A 13,789-nucleotide genomic window follows, 5' to 3' on the forward strand; every position below is an offset into this window, starting at 1 on the left:
AATTTGTTAGTTGTCATTCGGGGAAGAAAAGAATACGAACTTGATTTGTTTCCTCCACTATTATATTAAAGTGAAATGAATAAGGAGTGTTTCGAGGAGAACACACTGAAAACTAAGATGGAAACCATTTTGACGTAATTTATTATTATAGAATATACGATTGTTCGTTGAATTTTTAGGCTTGCATTAGCTAGTTCTTGTTAAAACGACCGCATGTAGTGCTCCTGTCATTACGAATAATTTGTGTATGTAAAAGTTTTATCGTGACTTGACATTCTTCACTTGCAGACTATTTAGTTTTTATGAGATATGCTGATTCTATATGTCAAGGAAATGCTAAATACAAATGAGAGGACATACTTTCAGAGAGTTTAGATCAATTGGGTGAACTACAAATGTAAAAACAGCTGTCCATTTACTGAAATCCACTATTTTTTATTAAAAATTTTTCTTGCATGGTAGCAACAGTTGCTAGTAGCATAACTAATTATTTGCCAACCAATAAGATTCGTTCAATTTCATCAACATTCCTTCTATCTTAGCAACCTGCAGTGTTTGACTGCAACTCCACCTCTTCTATGATAAGGAGCTTCACAAATTCTAAAAGCAATCGCATTGAAACAGATAGCATCATTTTTCTCAAGACGTTTTACAGTATATTGACAAATTTCTAATTTGAACAAGCTCTTCACTCCTCTCGACACAGGTACGTCTGATTTACACGAATTTTGCCATATATAAGTAGAGACGTTTGTTCAAAGAACAAATTTTTTTAATTGTTTGGTTCTGATGTCTGATAAAATGACTAACAAAGCGTTCAAAAATATATTGGCGATATTGCCAAAGTGATTCTTGTTGCTCTTATGATAGTTACTAAGTTCGTTTATTCTCACAGGATAAGATTCGTACCGTTTTAAATGTCACTGTTTTCAGACATGGGATTTTTAGAGAAAAACAGCTGTGATGTGAGTCATAACAGGTCCCTGTTAGTGTTATATATTTTCTATTAACCGAAACTGTACTTAACCCTCTAAGGGCCATATGTAGTGAAAAGCATCAAAATATAACTACTCCATGCGGTCTACGTTAAAGAACTCGAGATTGACAAACATTTAAGAGGACACACATAATGTGTGTAGCAACGTGTTGTGACTCTCTTAGGGCCAGTTGTTTTCTCAAATAAGTTTCGTTTTGTCTCTATTGCTCGCGCAAGCAATGGCCACTAACAGGTTGAATTGTTCGCCACGGCGGTTACCAAATGAAAAATGCAGACATGCGAACAAATAGAGAAAAGGGAAGCTGTAAAGCAGCACATTTGTTTTTATGTAAAGGAAGTTTCTTGTTTGGCTCATTTTTAACCTTTTAATTTGTTCCCCATTCGCTGATATTTGTGCTTTAGTTCCCCTAGTTACTACTGTATTGTAAGTCTTCATTATTTAATCAATCTTAGCACAAATCTTCGAATAAAACACTTCAAAAAACAATAAAAATGGCTAAGTTTCAGCCCGGGTCCGTTATAGTATCCCATCAAATTAGCGTACGCGATTACATGAGAACAATTCTATGTATTGTGCCAGATGCATCGCTAGATCTTTGGTCAATTTAGATGGTACGTCAACGTACAACCATTGATATTATAGTGAATATAGGACTAGAATATTTACATCAAAAGAGAGTATACAGTTTATTATCTAGTTCTTTATATTTCGCAAATTTTGCGTTAGATAACTATGGAAAAATTAGTTGCTACAGATTTGCATAATCATTACTTTTGTGTTCTCTCCGTGTCTTTGTTTAAAGGCATTTTTGTTACGAAAAACATTTGCTGATTTTGATGGGGTTTTAAACAATTACAAATAAAGTTTAGATAATTTAACGTTGGAAACACTAAACTTTCCAGCATCATCGCTAGCAATACACTCCAATACTTCATTTCAAATATTATTCTACAAATTCAACAAAATGTGTCAAAATAATGACACATCACAGAATTTCAGTTATGCATATCATTATACGGAGTGATTTTAATTTTTCTGACATGACTATCTTCAAGAAGCACAACATTTTTTTTCTTATTGGATTCTTTTGCTGAAAATCGTATGCATGACCAACTGAAAACAAGTATCTTTGATGCATTTTAATTGATGTCAACGTAAAATTCATTAATATTGACACAAAATCGATGATTCTTAAGGCAAATTGGTCGTTATCATTTCAAGTTGCATGTGTTTCTTGTTCTGTTTGATTGGTGTGTGCATTCACACTCACGCATCATGGAAAGTCAGAAAAATTGTGAACTTCGGGGAAAATTCTGCTAGGCTGTCATTTAAACCGCGTCACCAATGGTAAACAAGATATCTTTGTCCACCAGAGTGATCCTTCTTTTTAATTTTCCAACAACTATGTCTAAAGCAACAAAACAAGTGTTCACTCGATGCATGATAAGCAATATTTGTCATACTATGATCATTATATTATTCTCAAAATAAAGCTTGGAGGCATGTAGGATGTAAATTGTTGATGCAGTTGCATATTTGAATGAAAATTTCGTGTCTCTGATAACATTCTGTTTTCCGCCATTTGCCACACACTATCAAAGTTTTAGTCGCTACGACAACATTGAACAGCAAAAAGGTTCTGTGTGCACAGGCACTGATAACATCCATACTGCTACTTTGTAAATGTATACTTAAGACATTTCACAATTGTATTTTTAGAAAAACAAAGCAGAATCTACTTATAAATTCGTTTGCGGTGATGTTTGTGGATCCTTATGCTTTGTTAATTAAACCAATGCTTTGGTAATACTCTTGACTTGTCGAATAACTGCATTGACGGATTTGTAACACACAAACACCTGGTTTCACATTGGGATTTGAGTGTGAGTTTTGGATTGCTGTTATACAATACGCATCACCAAAAAGGGTATGTGACTGGTTGCTTTCTTTTAAAATGCAATGGTTCAACATATGAGAGTGATTTCTGGATTACTAAGTTTAATCTGTGTGCATGGGAGTGTATGTAGATAGCACATGAGCTAAAGTCCTATACTTAAATCTTTTTCTTCATGCTCCATTTCTTTCTTATAACTTAATTTCATTGACGTCTTTTTAGCTTTTTTTTGATTGCTTATGCAAATGACCTATGGAGTTTAAGCTCAAATGCCTACGGTTACTGAAACCTTTGGGGTCCTGTGCCCCCTTTCCAATAAGCCTATGCCACAACAAATTTTTATTGTAAGAAACATACACGTTGTATAGTTAAAGCTTTTTTGTTATTTTTTAGATTTTCCAAAACATTTTAAGTGTTAGGCACGTTTTAAGAAACTTGAAATGCATGCAAAAAACTCGGCAAATAAGTTGTACATTTTATGGCATTTACATAAAATTCAGATGTCGATTACATACAGAATATTATTAAAAGGCAATGCCAGAATACACCACAATATTTCACGGTGTGTAATTGATTAATTTTTTAAATGTACGCCTGAACACAGTCTCAATTTGCATTCCACACACCAAGAACGAAATTTTTGTTTTTTCCACCAAAAGTGACATGTCTTATGTTTTACATGTTTTTTTGGAAGGAAGATTAATTTTATGTTTGTCTTTACAATTAATTCTACAAGACAACCAGATCATTTATAGGAAATAGGAATCTTTATATTTAAAGCAAAGCCTAAATTACAGAACTCTCTGCTTCATATATATTTCTATTGTACAGCTAACTAAGTAGTCATTGTATTCAAGTAGACTGCCAGAAACAAACTTTGTGTGTCAGTTAGACAAATTGTTAAACACCTTCCTAAGTGATAATATAACTCAGTACCTCCATTTTTATTCCAATATGCAGTGGCTTCGCAAAAGTAGGGCCTGGAAAGGGGGCACGTTCCCCCTAAGTGCTCCACAATTGAATTTTAGATAAGAGTCTTCATATTCATCATTCAAAATTGAAAAAGAAGCACATGGCATTAATGTAGTTCTTACGAATTCACAAAACTTTACTGTAAAGGGAAGTATTCTATTAGCTGTGTAGACCAGTTTGCGTTGTATTTATCCTTTCTGGGTTGTTAGCCAAGTGATAAAGAATTGAATTTCTTAAAAATAAAAAAAATAAACAATAATTTTAGAATAATTCAAGTCTCTAGTGGGCAAGGAAGAACAAGTAATATTGTTATGCATGTCAGAAACCACATTTCACCATATCATAGAGCTTGTATGAGATCGTACATTCATGACACAAAAATACAAAAATAGCAATGTTCATTAAAATAAGTAAGGTTCATTAAAATACTGAAATTCTGGGAGTATTATATAATAAAAACATTTCATTAAAATCAATAATCAATCTACTTAACGTTATAACAGGAAGAATGTACAAATCCGCCAAGGTTAAGCTGGGAAGTTAAAAAATAGAAACTTTTCATGCTGTGATAAATATTTCAAAAATTTCCCAGTGTAGAAGCAATTTTTAGGGCCATTTCGCTAGCGACAGACGTGGTACAAATTTTGTAACCGCATTTGCAAAATCCTGGCGACGTCACTACCAAAATGTGGCCAAATGCCTAAATGCAGTAAAACTAAAATGTCCAATTGCGTTGTTTTCAGCTGCCATCCTCGATATTCATTTACACGTACAAGTAAAACTGTAACATTACGTAGCTATGTTTGATATTCAACAATTTTAGTTGTCTATAAATTCAAATTAAACAAACAATTTATGTTGATATAAACAAACTTATGACCCTTAGATGGAGTCAAGAGAAGAAAAGAATTACAACTACTTGCAGAAAATACTTAAAAATGTCGTTAAAAAGAAACTTGTTGATTTATTTATCAAAGAGTGGAACATTAATTACGGACAATGGGATAATACAAACGTTAGTGGTCAGAAGTTGTTCAATATTGTAATCAAAGAGAAAAAATTTTGTGATAAACAAATTTTGTCAAAATTTAAAGATGGTGACACAAGTAAGTGGGATTGTACGGCATTATGTAGAGCAATATTGTTTACCCACTCAATTGGAACAAAATTGACCCAAACACTGAAGCTGCTGTGAAGGAACTACGTGATGTAAGAAACAAACTCGCTCATAACGAAGATGGAAAAGTATCTGATACTGAATATCACACAATGGTTTGTGATATTGAAAAGTCGTTTCAAGATCTAGGATTTTTATTCACTGAAATTATCAAAATAAAAAGTGAACGAAACAAATTTAATTCTTTTCATGTACTTCCTTGCAAATCAAATCACGATGTAGTTAAACGTACAAAATTACTTAATCAAATCACCGCAGATCTCAATAACTTGCGCAGTACTAACAATAATGAACTAACATATTACTATATTTCTGGTAATCCTGGCAGTGGTAAATCTCAATTAGCTAGACAAATTTGCGAAGAAATGCATAACTCGTTTGACTGGGAAAAGAATACGACATTTGTGATGACACTCGACGGAAAAGATGTCGACTCTCTTTTGAAAACTTATGCTGAACTTTATCAACGCTTTAACAATGATAAAAATGTCATTGAAAATATTCTGAAAGAAGCAAAAAGCAGCGAAGACAAAATTAAAGATTTTCAATTATTGCTGACACAGCAACTGAAATCTTGGCAAAGATGGTGGATTGTTGTAGATAACGTGGTTCAACTTCATAAAATTTATCCATTATTACCTCAAGTTGGTGATCAGAGCTGGAAAAATGGTCAAATTATAGTAACTGTCCAAAATACAGATGCTATACCACCAGATGGAAATCTAAATAAACACATTTCAGTTAGTCATGGTATGAACAATGAAGAATGTCGACAACTTCTATCTGTCTTTTCTGATATTCAAATCAAGATGAAAAATTTAAAGGATTTATCAGACAAATTAGATCGTCAACCGTTGTTCCTGGCAAATGCTGCTTCCTACGTAGGTAGTGTAAAAGTGTAAATCCGACATTCACGTGGGAGCAATATTTTGATAAGTTGAATGAAGGAGAGCGACAGAACATGGATGCCAATTTTCAAAAATAAACCCATCTTACTTAGGAATGAAAACTGTTATGTTAGCAGTACAAAAAATGCCGAAGAATCCATCTTGTTGGAACATGTTTTAAACTTTTCTCAATAATATCTTTCGATCCCTTACCACAAGATGTTATAATACATTTATTAAAAGCATTGATCCACAAAATCTGCAGAAGATGTCTGTCTTCAATTAAAGCATTGTTCTTTATTCCTTCAAACGGAAAACAACGACATCCGCCTGCACAGCGTTGTACACGAAGCCATCATAAATTATTCATCGCAGACCTTTGGCTGTAAACAAAACGAAAATAATTCTAAAGAATCTGCAGCTGATCTTTTGTGTCAAGTTGCTTGGGCACTAAATCATTTTAAAGACAGAGAAGATGAAATCAAAATAATTCCACATCTAATTAAATTCATAACAAATTCATCATTTCAGCATTTCCTAAATAAATTGTTCGATGTAAAATCATCAAAACAAAAACTTGATGAAAGAAATTGGAAATTGGCCAAATATTTTGTAGATGTTTTGGAAAGATTTTGCAACTATAAACTTGCAACTAAAGTACTTTATAAAATGATAGAAATTCAAACTAAAGTGTTAGGTGTTGATCATGTTGATGTTTCATATTCGTACAACGAGCTGGGTTTATTGCTTTGGGAGAATGGAGAATATGAAAAAGCTAAAGATTTTTATGAGCAAGCGATAGAAATTGAAACGAAAACATTTGGACCTGACCATGTTAATATTGCAACAACGTACAGCAATCTGGGTTTGGTTTACAGTAAAATGGGAGAGTACGAAAAAGCAAAAGATTTTTATGAACGAGCGATGGAAATTCAAACAAAAGCATTTGGACCTGACCATGTTAATATTGCGACAACGTACAACAATCTGGGTGAAGTTTACAGGAAAATGGGAGAGTACGAAAAAGCAAAAGATTTTTATGAACGAGCGATAAAAATTGAAACGAAAACATTTGGACCTGACCATGTTAATATTGCGACAACGTACAACAATCTGGGTTCGGTTTACAGTGATATGGGAGAGTACGAAAAAGCAAAAGATTTTGTGAACGAGCGATGAAATTCAAACAAAAGCATTTGGACCTGACCATGTTAATATTGCGACAACGTACAACAATCTGGGTTCGGTTTACAGTAAAATGGGAGAGTACGAAAAAGCAAAAGATTTTTATGAACGAGCGATAAAAATTGAAACGAAAGCATTTGGACCTGACCATGTTAATATTGCGAAAACGTACGTCAATCTAGGTTCAGTTTACAGTGATATGGGAGAGTACGAAAAAGCTAAAGATTTTTATGAACGAGCGATAGAAATTGAAACGAAAACATTTGGACCTGACCATGTTAATATTGCGACAACGTACAGCAATCTGGGTTTGGTTTACAGTAAAATGGGAGAGTACGAAAAAGCAAAAGATTTTTATGAACGAGCGATGGAAATTCAAACAAAAGCATTTGGACCTGACCATGTTAATATTGCGATAACGTACAACAATCTGGGTGAGGTTTACAGGACAATGGGAGAGTACGAAAAAGCAAAAGATTTTTATGAACAAGTGATAGAAATTGAAACGAAAACATTTGAACCTGACCATGTTAATATTGCAACAACGTACAGCAATCTGGGTTCGGTTTACAGTGATATGGGAGAGTACGAAAAAGCAAAACATTTTTATGAACGAGTGATAGAAATTCAAGAAAAAACATTTGGACCTGACCATGTTAATATTGCGACAACGTACAACAATCTGGGTACGGTTTACATTATAATGAGAGAGTACGAAAAAGCAAAAGATTTTTTTGAACGAGTGGTGAAAATTGACACGAAAACATTTGGACCTGACCATGTTAATACTGCGATAACGTACAACAATCTGGGTGAAGTTTACAGTAAAATGGGACAGAACAAAAAAGCAAAAGATTTTCATGAACGATCTATGGAAATTCAAACGAAAGCATTTGGACCAGACAATGTTAATATTGCGACAACGTACAGCAATCTGGGTTTGGTTTACAATAATATGGGAGAGTACGAAAAAGCAAAAGATTTTTATGAACGAGCGATAGAAATTGAAACGAAAGCATTTGGACCTGACCATGTTAATATTGCGACAGCGTACAACAATCTCGGTTGGGTTTACAGTGAAATGGGAAAGTACGAAAAAGCAAAAGATTTTTGTGAACGAGCGATGGAAATTCAAAGAAAAGCATTTGGACCTGACCATGTTAATATTGCGATAACGTACAACAATCTAGGTTGGGTTTACAGTGAAGTGGGAGAATACGAAAAAGCAAAATATTTTTATGAACGAGCGATAGAAATTGAAACAAAAGCTTTTGGAGCTGAACATGTTGATATTGCGGTAAGATACAGCAATCTGAGTTCGGTTTACATAGAAATGGGAGAATACGTGAAAGCAAAAGATTTTTGTGAACGAGCGATAAAACTTCAAACAAAAGCATTAGGACCTGACCATGTTAATATTGCGATAACGTACAACAGTCTGGGTACGGTTTACATTATAATGAGAGAGTACGAAAAAGCAAAAGATTTTTTTGAACGAGTGGTGGAAATTGAAACGAAAACATTTGGACCTGACCATGTTAATACTGCGATAACGTACAACAATCTGGGTGAAGTTTACAGGAAAATGGGAGAGTACGAAAAAGCAAAAGATTTTTATGAACGAGCGATAGAAATTGAAACGAAAGCATTTGGACCTGACCATGTTAATATTGCGAAAACGTACAACAATCTAGGTTCAGTTTACCGTGATATGGGAGAGTACGAAAAAGCTAAAGATTTTTATGAACGAGCGATGGAAATTCAAACGAAAGCATTTGGACCTGACCATGTTAATATTGCAAAAACGTACGTCAATCTAGGTTCAGTTTACAGTGATATGGGAGAGTACGAAAAAGCTAAAGATTTTTATGAACGAGCGATGGAAATTCAAACAAAAGCATTTGGAGCTGAACATGTTAATATTGCGATAACGTACAACAATCTGGGTGAAGTTTACAGGAAAATGGGAGAGTACGAAAAAGCTAAAGATTTTTATGAACGAGCGATGGAAATTCAAACAAAAGCATTTGGACCGGACAATGTTAATATTGCGATAACGTACAACAATCTGAGTGAAGTTTACAGGAAAATGGGAGAGTACGAAAAAGCTAAAGATTTTTATGAACGAGCGATAGAAATTGAAACAAAAGCATTTGGACCAGACCATAATAACATTGCGAGAAAATAATTATCTTGAAATGTACTGTGACAAAAAAAAAATCCCAAAAATCAACACAATATTATTAACTGGCAATGGATACATTTATCTTTTTTTTATTTTTTCTTCTCGAAAAATTCTTTTTTTGAGAAAACGTACAACATTATAGACAAAGAGGAAATGAATTTGTATCACAAAAGGTGAAATAACAATAGTAGTACATAAAAATGTTTAAATACATAGTTGATAACATATTTATTTTTTAGTTTCCAAATATCATTTATTTACTGGGACTGGGACTTTCATAACTGAAGAGAGACTTGTATGGAAGTCTTACGAAATATTTATGAGTTTACTTTTTCAATAAGCTATTCAGAAGTTGTGAAGCTCTTTAAAATGGTTGCAGCGTTTTTGGTTCATTTTCTTGTTTAATGAGAAAAAATGCTAATCTTGGAGCAACCTTGTATGACAGTTTAACATTTCTTTTTTAAGTTTTAAATTCAACTAAATACAAAAAGATTGCCTTGAATTGGAGATCTCACCTGTTAGCAGAATAAAATATACGTAACAGTTTACACTCACAGTTTTCGACGATTTCCTCGTGGCGTTTAACGACCAACGACGATGAACGACGAATCCCTAGCCAAGGGTGACAATAAAGTTTTAAGATGCTCAGCACCTAGATAGAACCATTGCTAAAATACTTCATTTAAGAAAATTCATAACGTTCATAAGGTACAACCATCGTATCCAATTTCATGCTATATCACAAACATTCCCAGTTTCATGTCAACGACGACATGCACAGAAAGAAAACACTCTATATTTTTTGGTTGGGCATGGCATTCGGTATAAATATTAGAAATATGGACAGTCAGTCCGAAAATTACGACTGCTAACTTTTAATTTGTCATTCTCAAGAAAATGACAAATGAAAATCTCTGTTTTTCTCTCGAAGAATTTCACAATTCAACTGATTTGTACATTTAGACATTCGATGATAGCGGAGCTCTATTCATCTGCAAAAGAAAATTATACAAAAATTACATATTTATAACAATTGGGTGTGTATATTCTGCTGTTGTGAAAGACTTAAGAGTATTTTTCTTACCATGATAAATCGTAGTTTATAATTGACTTGTCTTTGTGATTAATTGATCAAGCAGGAATTGTAATCTTGACAGAATGTCCAGAAAAAACGTTTTAGAACATTCATAGTTTAATAAAACAGTGACTTGTGTATTGACACTCATGTTGAGCTGATGAAAGCATTTCTTAAGACTACCATCTTTTGTTTACACTTGATCTTTGTTCAAAGGACTTCTAAATGAAATAATTAATGTAAATGTTAGTTCAAGATATTTTTTTAAAATTTTACAGACAAAAATAGTAAAGAAAAAAATTACTTACATTGAACATCATGTTTAGTTTTTACTCTTTGAATGCTGAATATTCTCGTCCATGGAGTTTCATTTCATTTTGCTTCGTGTGGGACGACGGTATGCAAAAGTTAAAGCAGTTGAAGGCAAGTAGAATTTTAAGCAAATTTACAGAGTTTAATCACTGCATTGTACAAAATGTTTGTTATTAAGGTACGTGTAGCTCAGCTTCTAAATGCCACATCAATGTCCATCGTCAACAATAAATACTTTCTTTAGTTATACGTACGAGTCCACATTCATAAACTAACAACATTTAATCTTTGTTTCTCCATAATATTTGGTGATCATTTGCCGCACAACAAAATAACTTTCAAGTCTATATTCAAGCATAGAACAAACATTAGTTTCTAAATCGAAAACTCGATGGCAAGAAATATTTAGGTTTCACATATCGTTCATATTTTGAGCTTTGATGCAAAAAGTACTCCGTCAAAATGAGCATCAAAAATACATTTACCTAAATTTGCTTTCAAAGAACTCAAACAAACTTTTCACACAAGCGTCATTTGTATTTCTATTAACTTTTCTTCATGTCAGTATTAAATGAAATGATGGTAGATTCAAACGTCAGGTCACATGTTCTCTGAGTTAATTTCAAAATATGCCACAAAATGCACAAATCTTTTGTCTTCTGATTGGTCAGTTCCTAGGCATGCTGTCAATTGTACAGGACGTATATAAAAAGGAGATCATTAGAAATTAATCTATTGCTATAATTGCAATGCCATATCAACTTTCTAAGCCTGTGTATGCCTACACGATTGTCAGCTCAATGCATTTATTACAAATCGTTTTTACAACTGCTCCTGGGAATTTAACATAACTCTGTTCTAACATTGAAATCAACACAATAACGCACCCGTCGGCGATCAAAGTTCTTAGGCGTTGAACTGAAATATTTTCAAACACGCAAGTTAAAATGGCTAGTTAATTGCATCTAATTTATTGTTGTATTCATTAACCAGCGCCTGTATTCTTTGTATAAGGGAATTTCAAAAAGTTAAGAATATTTAATGAACAATTGTTCAATGCGTTAGCAATCTAGCTCCTAAAACGTTAAATGAATTAAAAACTGAGTAACGTACATTTTATTTAAGAGTAGCTGTAAAGTTGCCATGAAAGCAGGAAGCTTATCAAAGGACATACCAACTGCGCAAACTTCCTAAAGATATTCAGTTGGTTATGCCTGTAAATAACATAACTATTCACACTGAAGATGACTTACAGATACACTTAAGTCGAAACATGCCTGTAATTAGAAAAAATATAAAATTGAAGAATGTTGTCGTTTATTTAAAATGTTTATTGAGTCTCGAGCTCATAACATCATAAAGGCTTACAAAGTCTGAGAAATCAGAATTTTCTGAATATTTTTTTGTCCTTTGGTTTCTTTAACTTTGGCAGATTTAATCTTTTGTCTTCGCTTATCTTTAGGATAACATTACTCGAGTAATTTACTCGAAAAGTATTCTGTTTTTGTTTTATTGAGTTCAAGGGCTAAAACCACAGTCAGTAAACACCATCTTCCCCAATTGTTATTTTGAGTGATGAGATGTAGTTAAATGAGGTTACAATTGTCCTTGTCGTATTGGTATATAACATTGAGTTCATTTATATAAAAGAAGAAATTTGAAAATCTCTGACCGAATACTTAAATTGCATGTTGTGTCTAACTTTATACTAATTTTATATTTATCTGATGAATCGTACTCAATTGGCGTTCTTTAATGAATGTTTAATGAAAGCTGTGTGATTCACGTTCTTGTATAATGAATGATTGCTTTAATGAATGTTTAATGATAGATATGGTTAAACGTTTTTGAACAACTCTCACAATGCGAATTCCTATTCAGATGACAATTTTAAAATTACAAAGAAATGCCGTTCAATTATTTCGGTTACAGGTCATAGAGTGCATGGTTAAGTGGTTTATAATTTATGATATCTGTTTGTATGGTTAACTTCTGACAACGTAATTTGTCGATAAAATGATCACGTTTTAATCAACTCACTTTTTTCAACGTCATCTTCTAAATTTGGGGGTGACGTCATTTTAATTATTGCTTATCGTGAAGGTAGAAAAGCTTTATCTTTAATTCCGATAACTTGGTATCTTGTGACAAAGCAGTTTTATAGCTACAAATATTTGCATGACATTTAACTTAATGAGTGGATCAATTCTCTACCATCATGGTGAAAGAAGGGTAAAAGCATAGATATAATAGAACTAGATCGCTGACGAGGGTGACGTAATATAAGACTTATTAAGACGGCAGCGCGACATTCATGATAAATCCAAGATGGCGCGGGAACCGGGCAAAAAACTTAGGGCTACTATTAGGCAATTGTTGTTTTTCGCAGTTTACTTCGTTTCAGTGTTTTCAAACTCTTTCAATCAAGTTTTATTAGAAACAAGGCGTTACTAAGTTATTAATAATGTTTTGAAGTCACATTGGACAATTATTATGGAAATACGTGCAAAAATATCGCTTGCGAAATGTTGTGTAAATTGGTCGTTTGGTTGTCTCGAGGCGTTTGTCAACAAAAATAAACGAAGACTTAAATTGCGAAAACGTCAATTGCCCTATAGTAACTCTGTGTTTTTGCCTCGTTCCCACGCCATCTTGGATTTATCATGAATATCGCGCAATATGGCGGCTTGTTAGCAATCTAGACTTACTATATCTATGGTTAAAAAAGTACAAGTGCAGTTTAGCGGAGTACAATGTTCAGCGCAGAAGTACTGCAGGCTCATAAGATAAAATAACGACAGCAAATCCAACTTCAAGACTTCAAGAAATGACTGTGGTTAATTACTTAAAAAAAACTTAGCCAGACTTATCTTGGTAGCCAAATCCTAACGCAAGCGCTAAGAACGCTAACTTACAACCCATTTGCTTTCTTTAACATTCTTCACTCTTTCATTTCAAGAATTTATGAAGTAAAACCAAATTTGCTGTCAGAAATGTCATGTGTACATAGTAAACTTTTTATATCGATATAGTCGTATAATTGCTCTAAAACATCATAGGACACAGCATCAACCATATCACACACATATATATAATTAGCTCAT

General features: G+C 33.3%; 2 long non-coding RNA genes across 3 annotated transcripts; one reads left to right on the top strand and one right to left on the bottom strand.

The window, feature by feature from the left end:
• Positions 1–576: 576 nt before the first annotated feature.
• On the top strand, positions 577–4,940 carry LOC124441907. Of its 2 annotated transcripts, none has more exons than XR_006947030.1 (3): positions 577–706; positions 2,718–2,925; positions 4,751–4,940. It is a non-coding gene; the product is annotated as an uncharacterized LOC124441907 (long non-coding RNA). The 2 variants fall into 2 exon arrangements; XR_006947029.1 differs by lacking the exon at positions 577–706 and adding an exon at positions 2,293–2,345.
• A 5,576-nt stretch (positions 4,941–10,516) lies between these two features.
• Positions 10,517–11,934, bottom strand: LOC124442896. Its single transcript, XR_006947423.1, has 3 exons — positions 11,799–11,934; positions 10,682–11,029; positions 10,517–10,594 (listed from the first exon to the last, which is right to left on the bottom strand). It is a non-coding gene; the product is annotated as an uncharacterized LOC124442896 (long non-coding RNA).
• Positions 11,935–13,789: the final 1,855 nt, after the last annotated feature.

Source organism: Xenia sp. Carnegie-2017, unplaced genomic scaffold, assembly GCF_021976095.1.
Source record: "Xenia sp. Carnegie-2017 unplaced genomic scaffold, XeniaSp_v1 HiC_scaffold_20, whole genome shotgun sequence".
In the NCBI taxonomy this organism is placed as follows: domain Eukaryota; kingdom Metazoa; phylum Cnidaria; class Anthozoa; order Malacalcyonacea; family Xeniidae; genus Xenia; species Xenia sp. Carnegie-2017.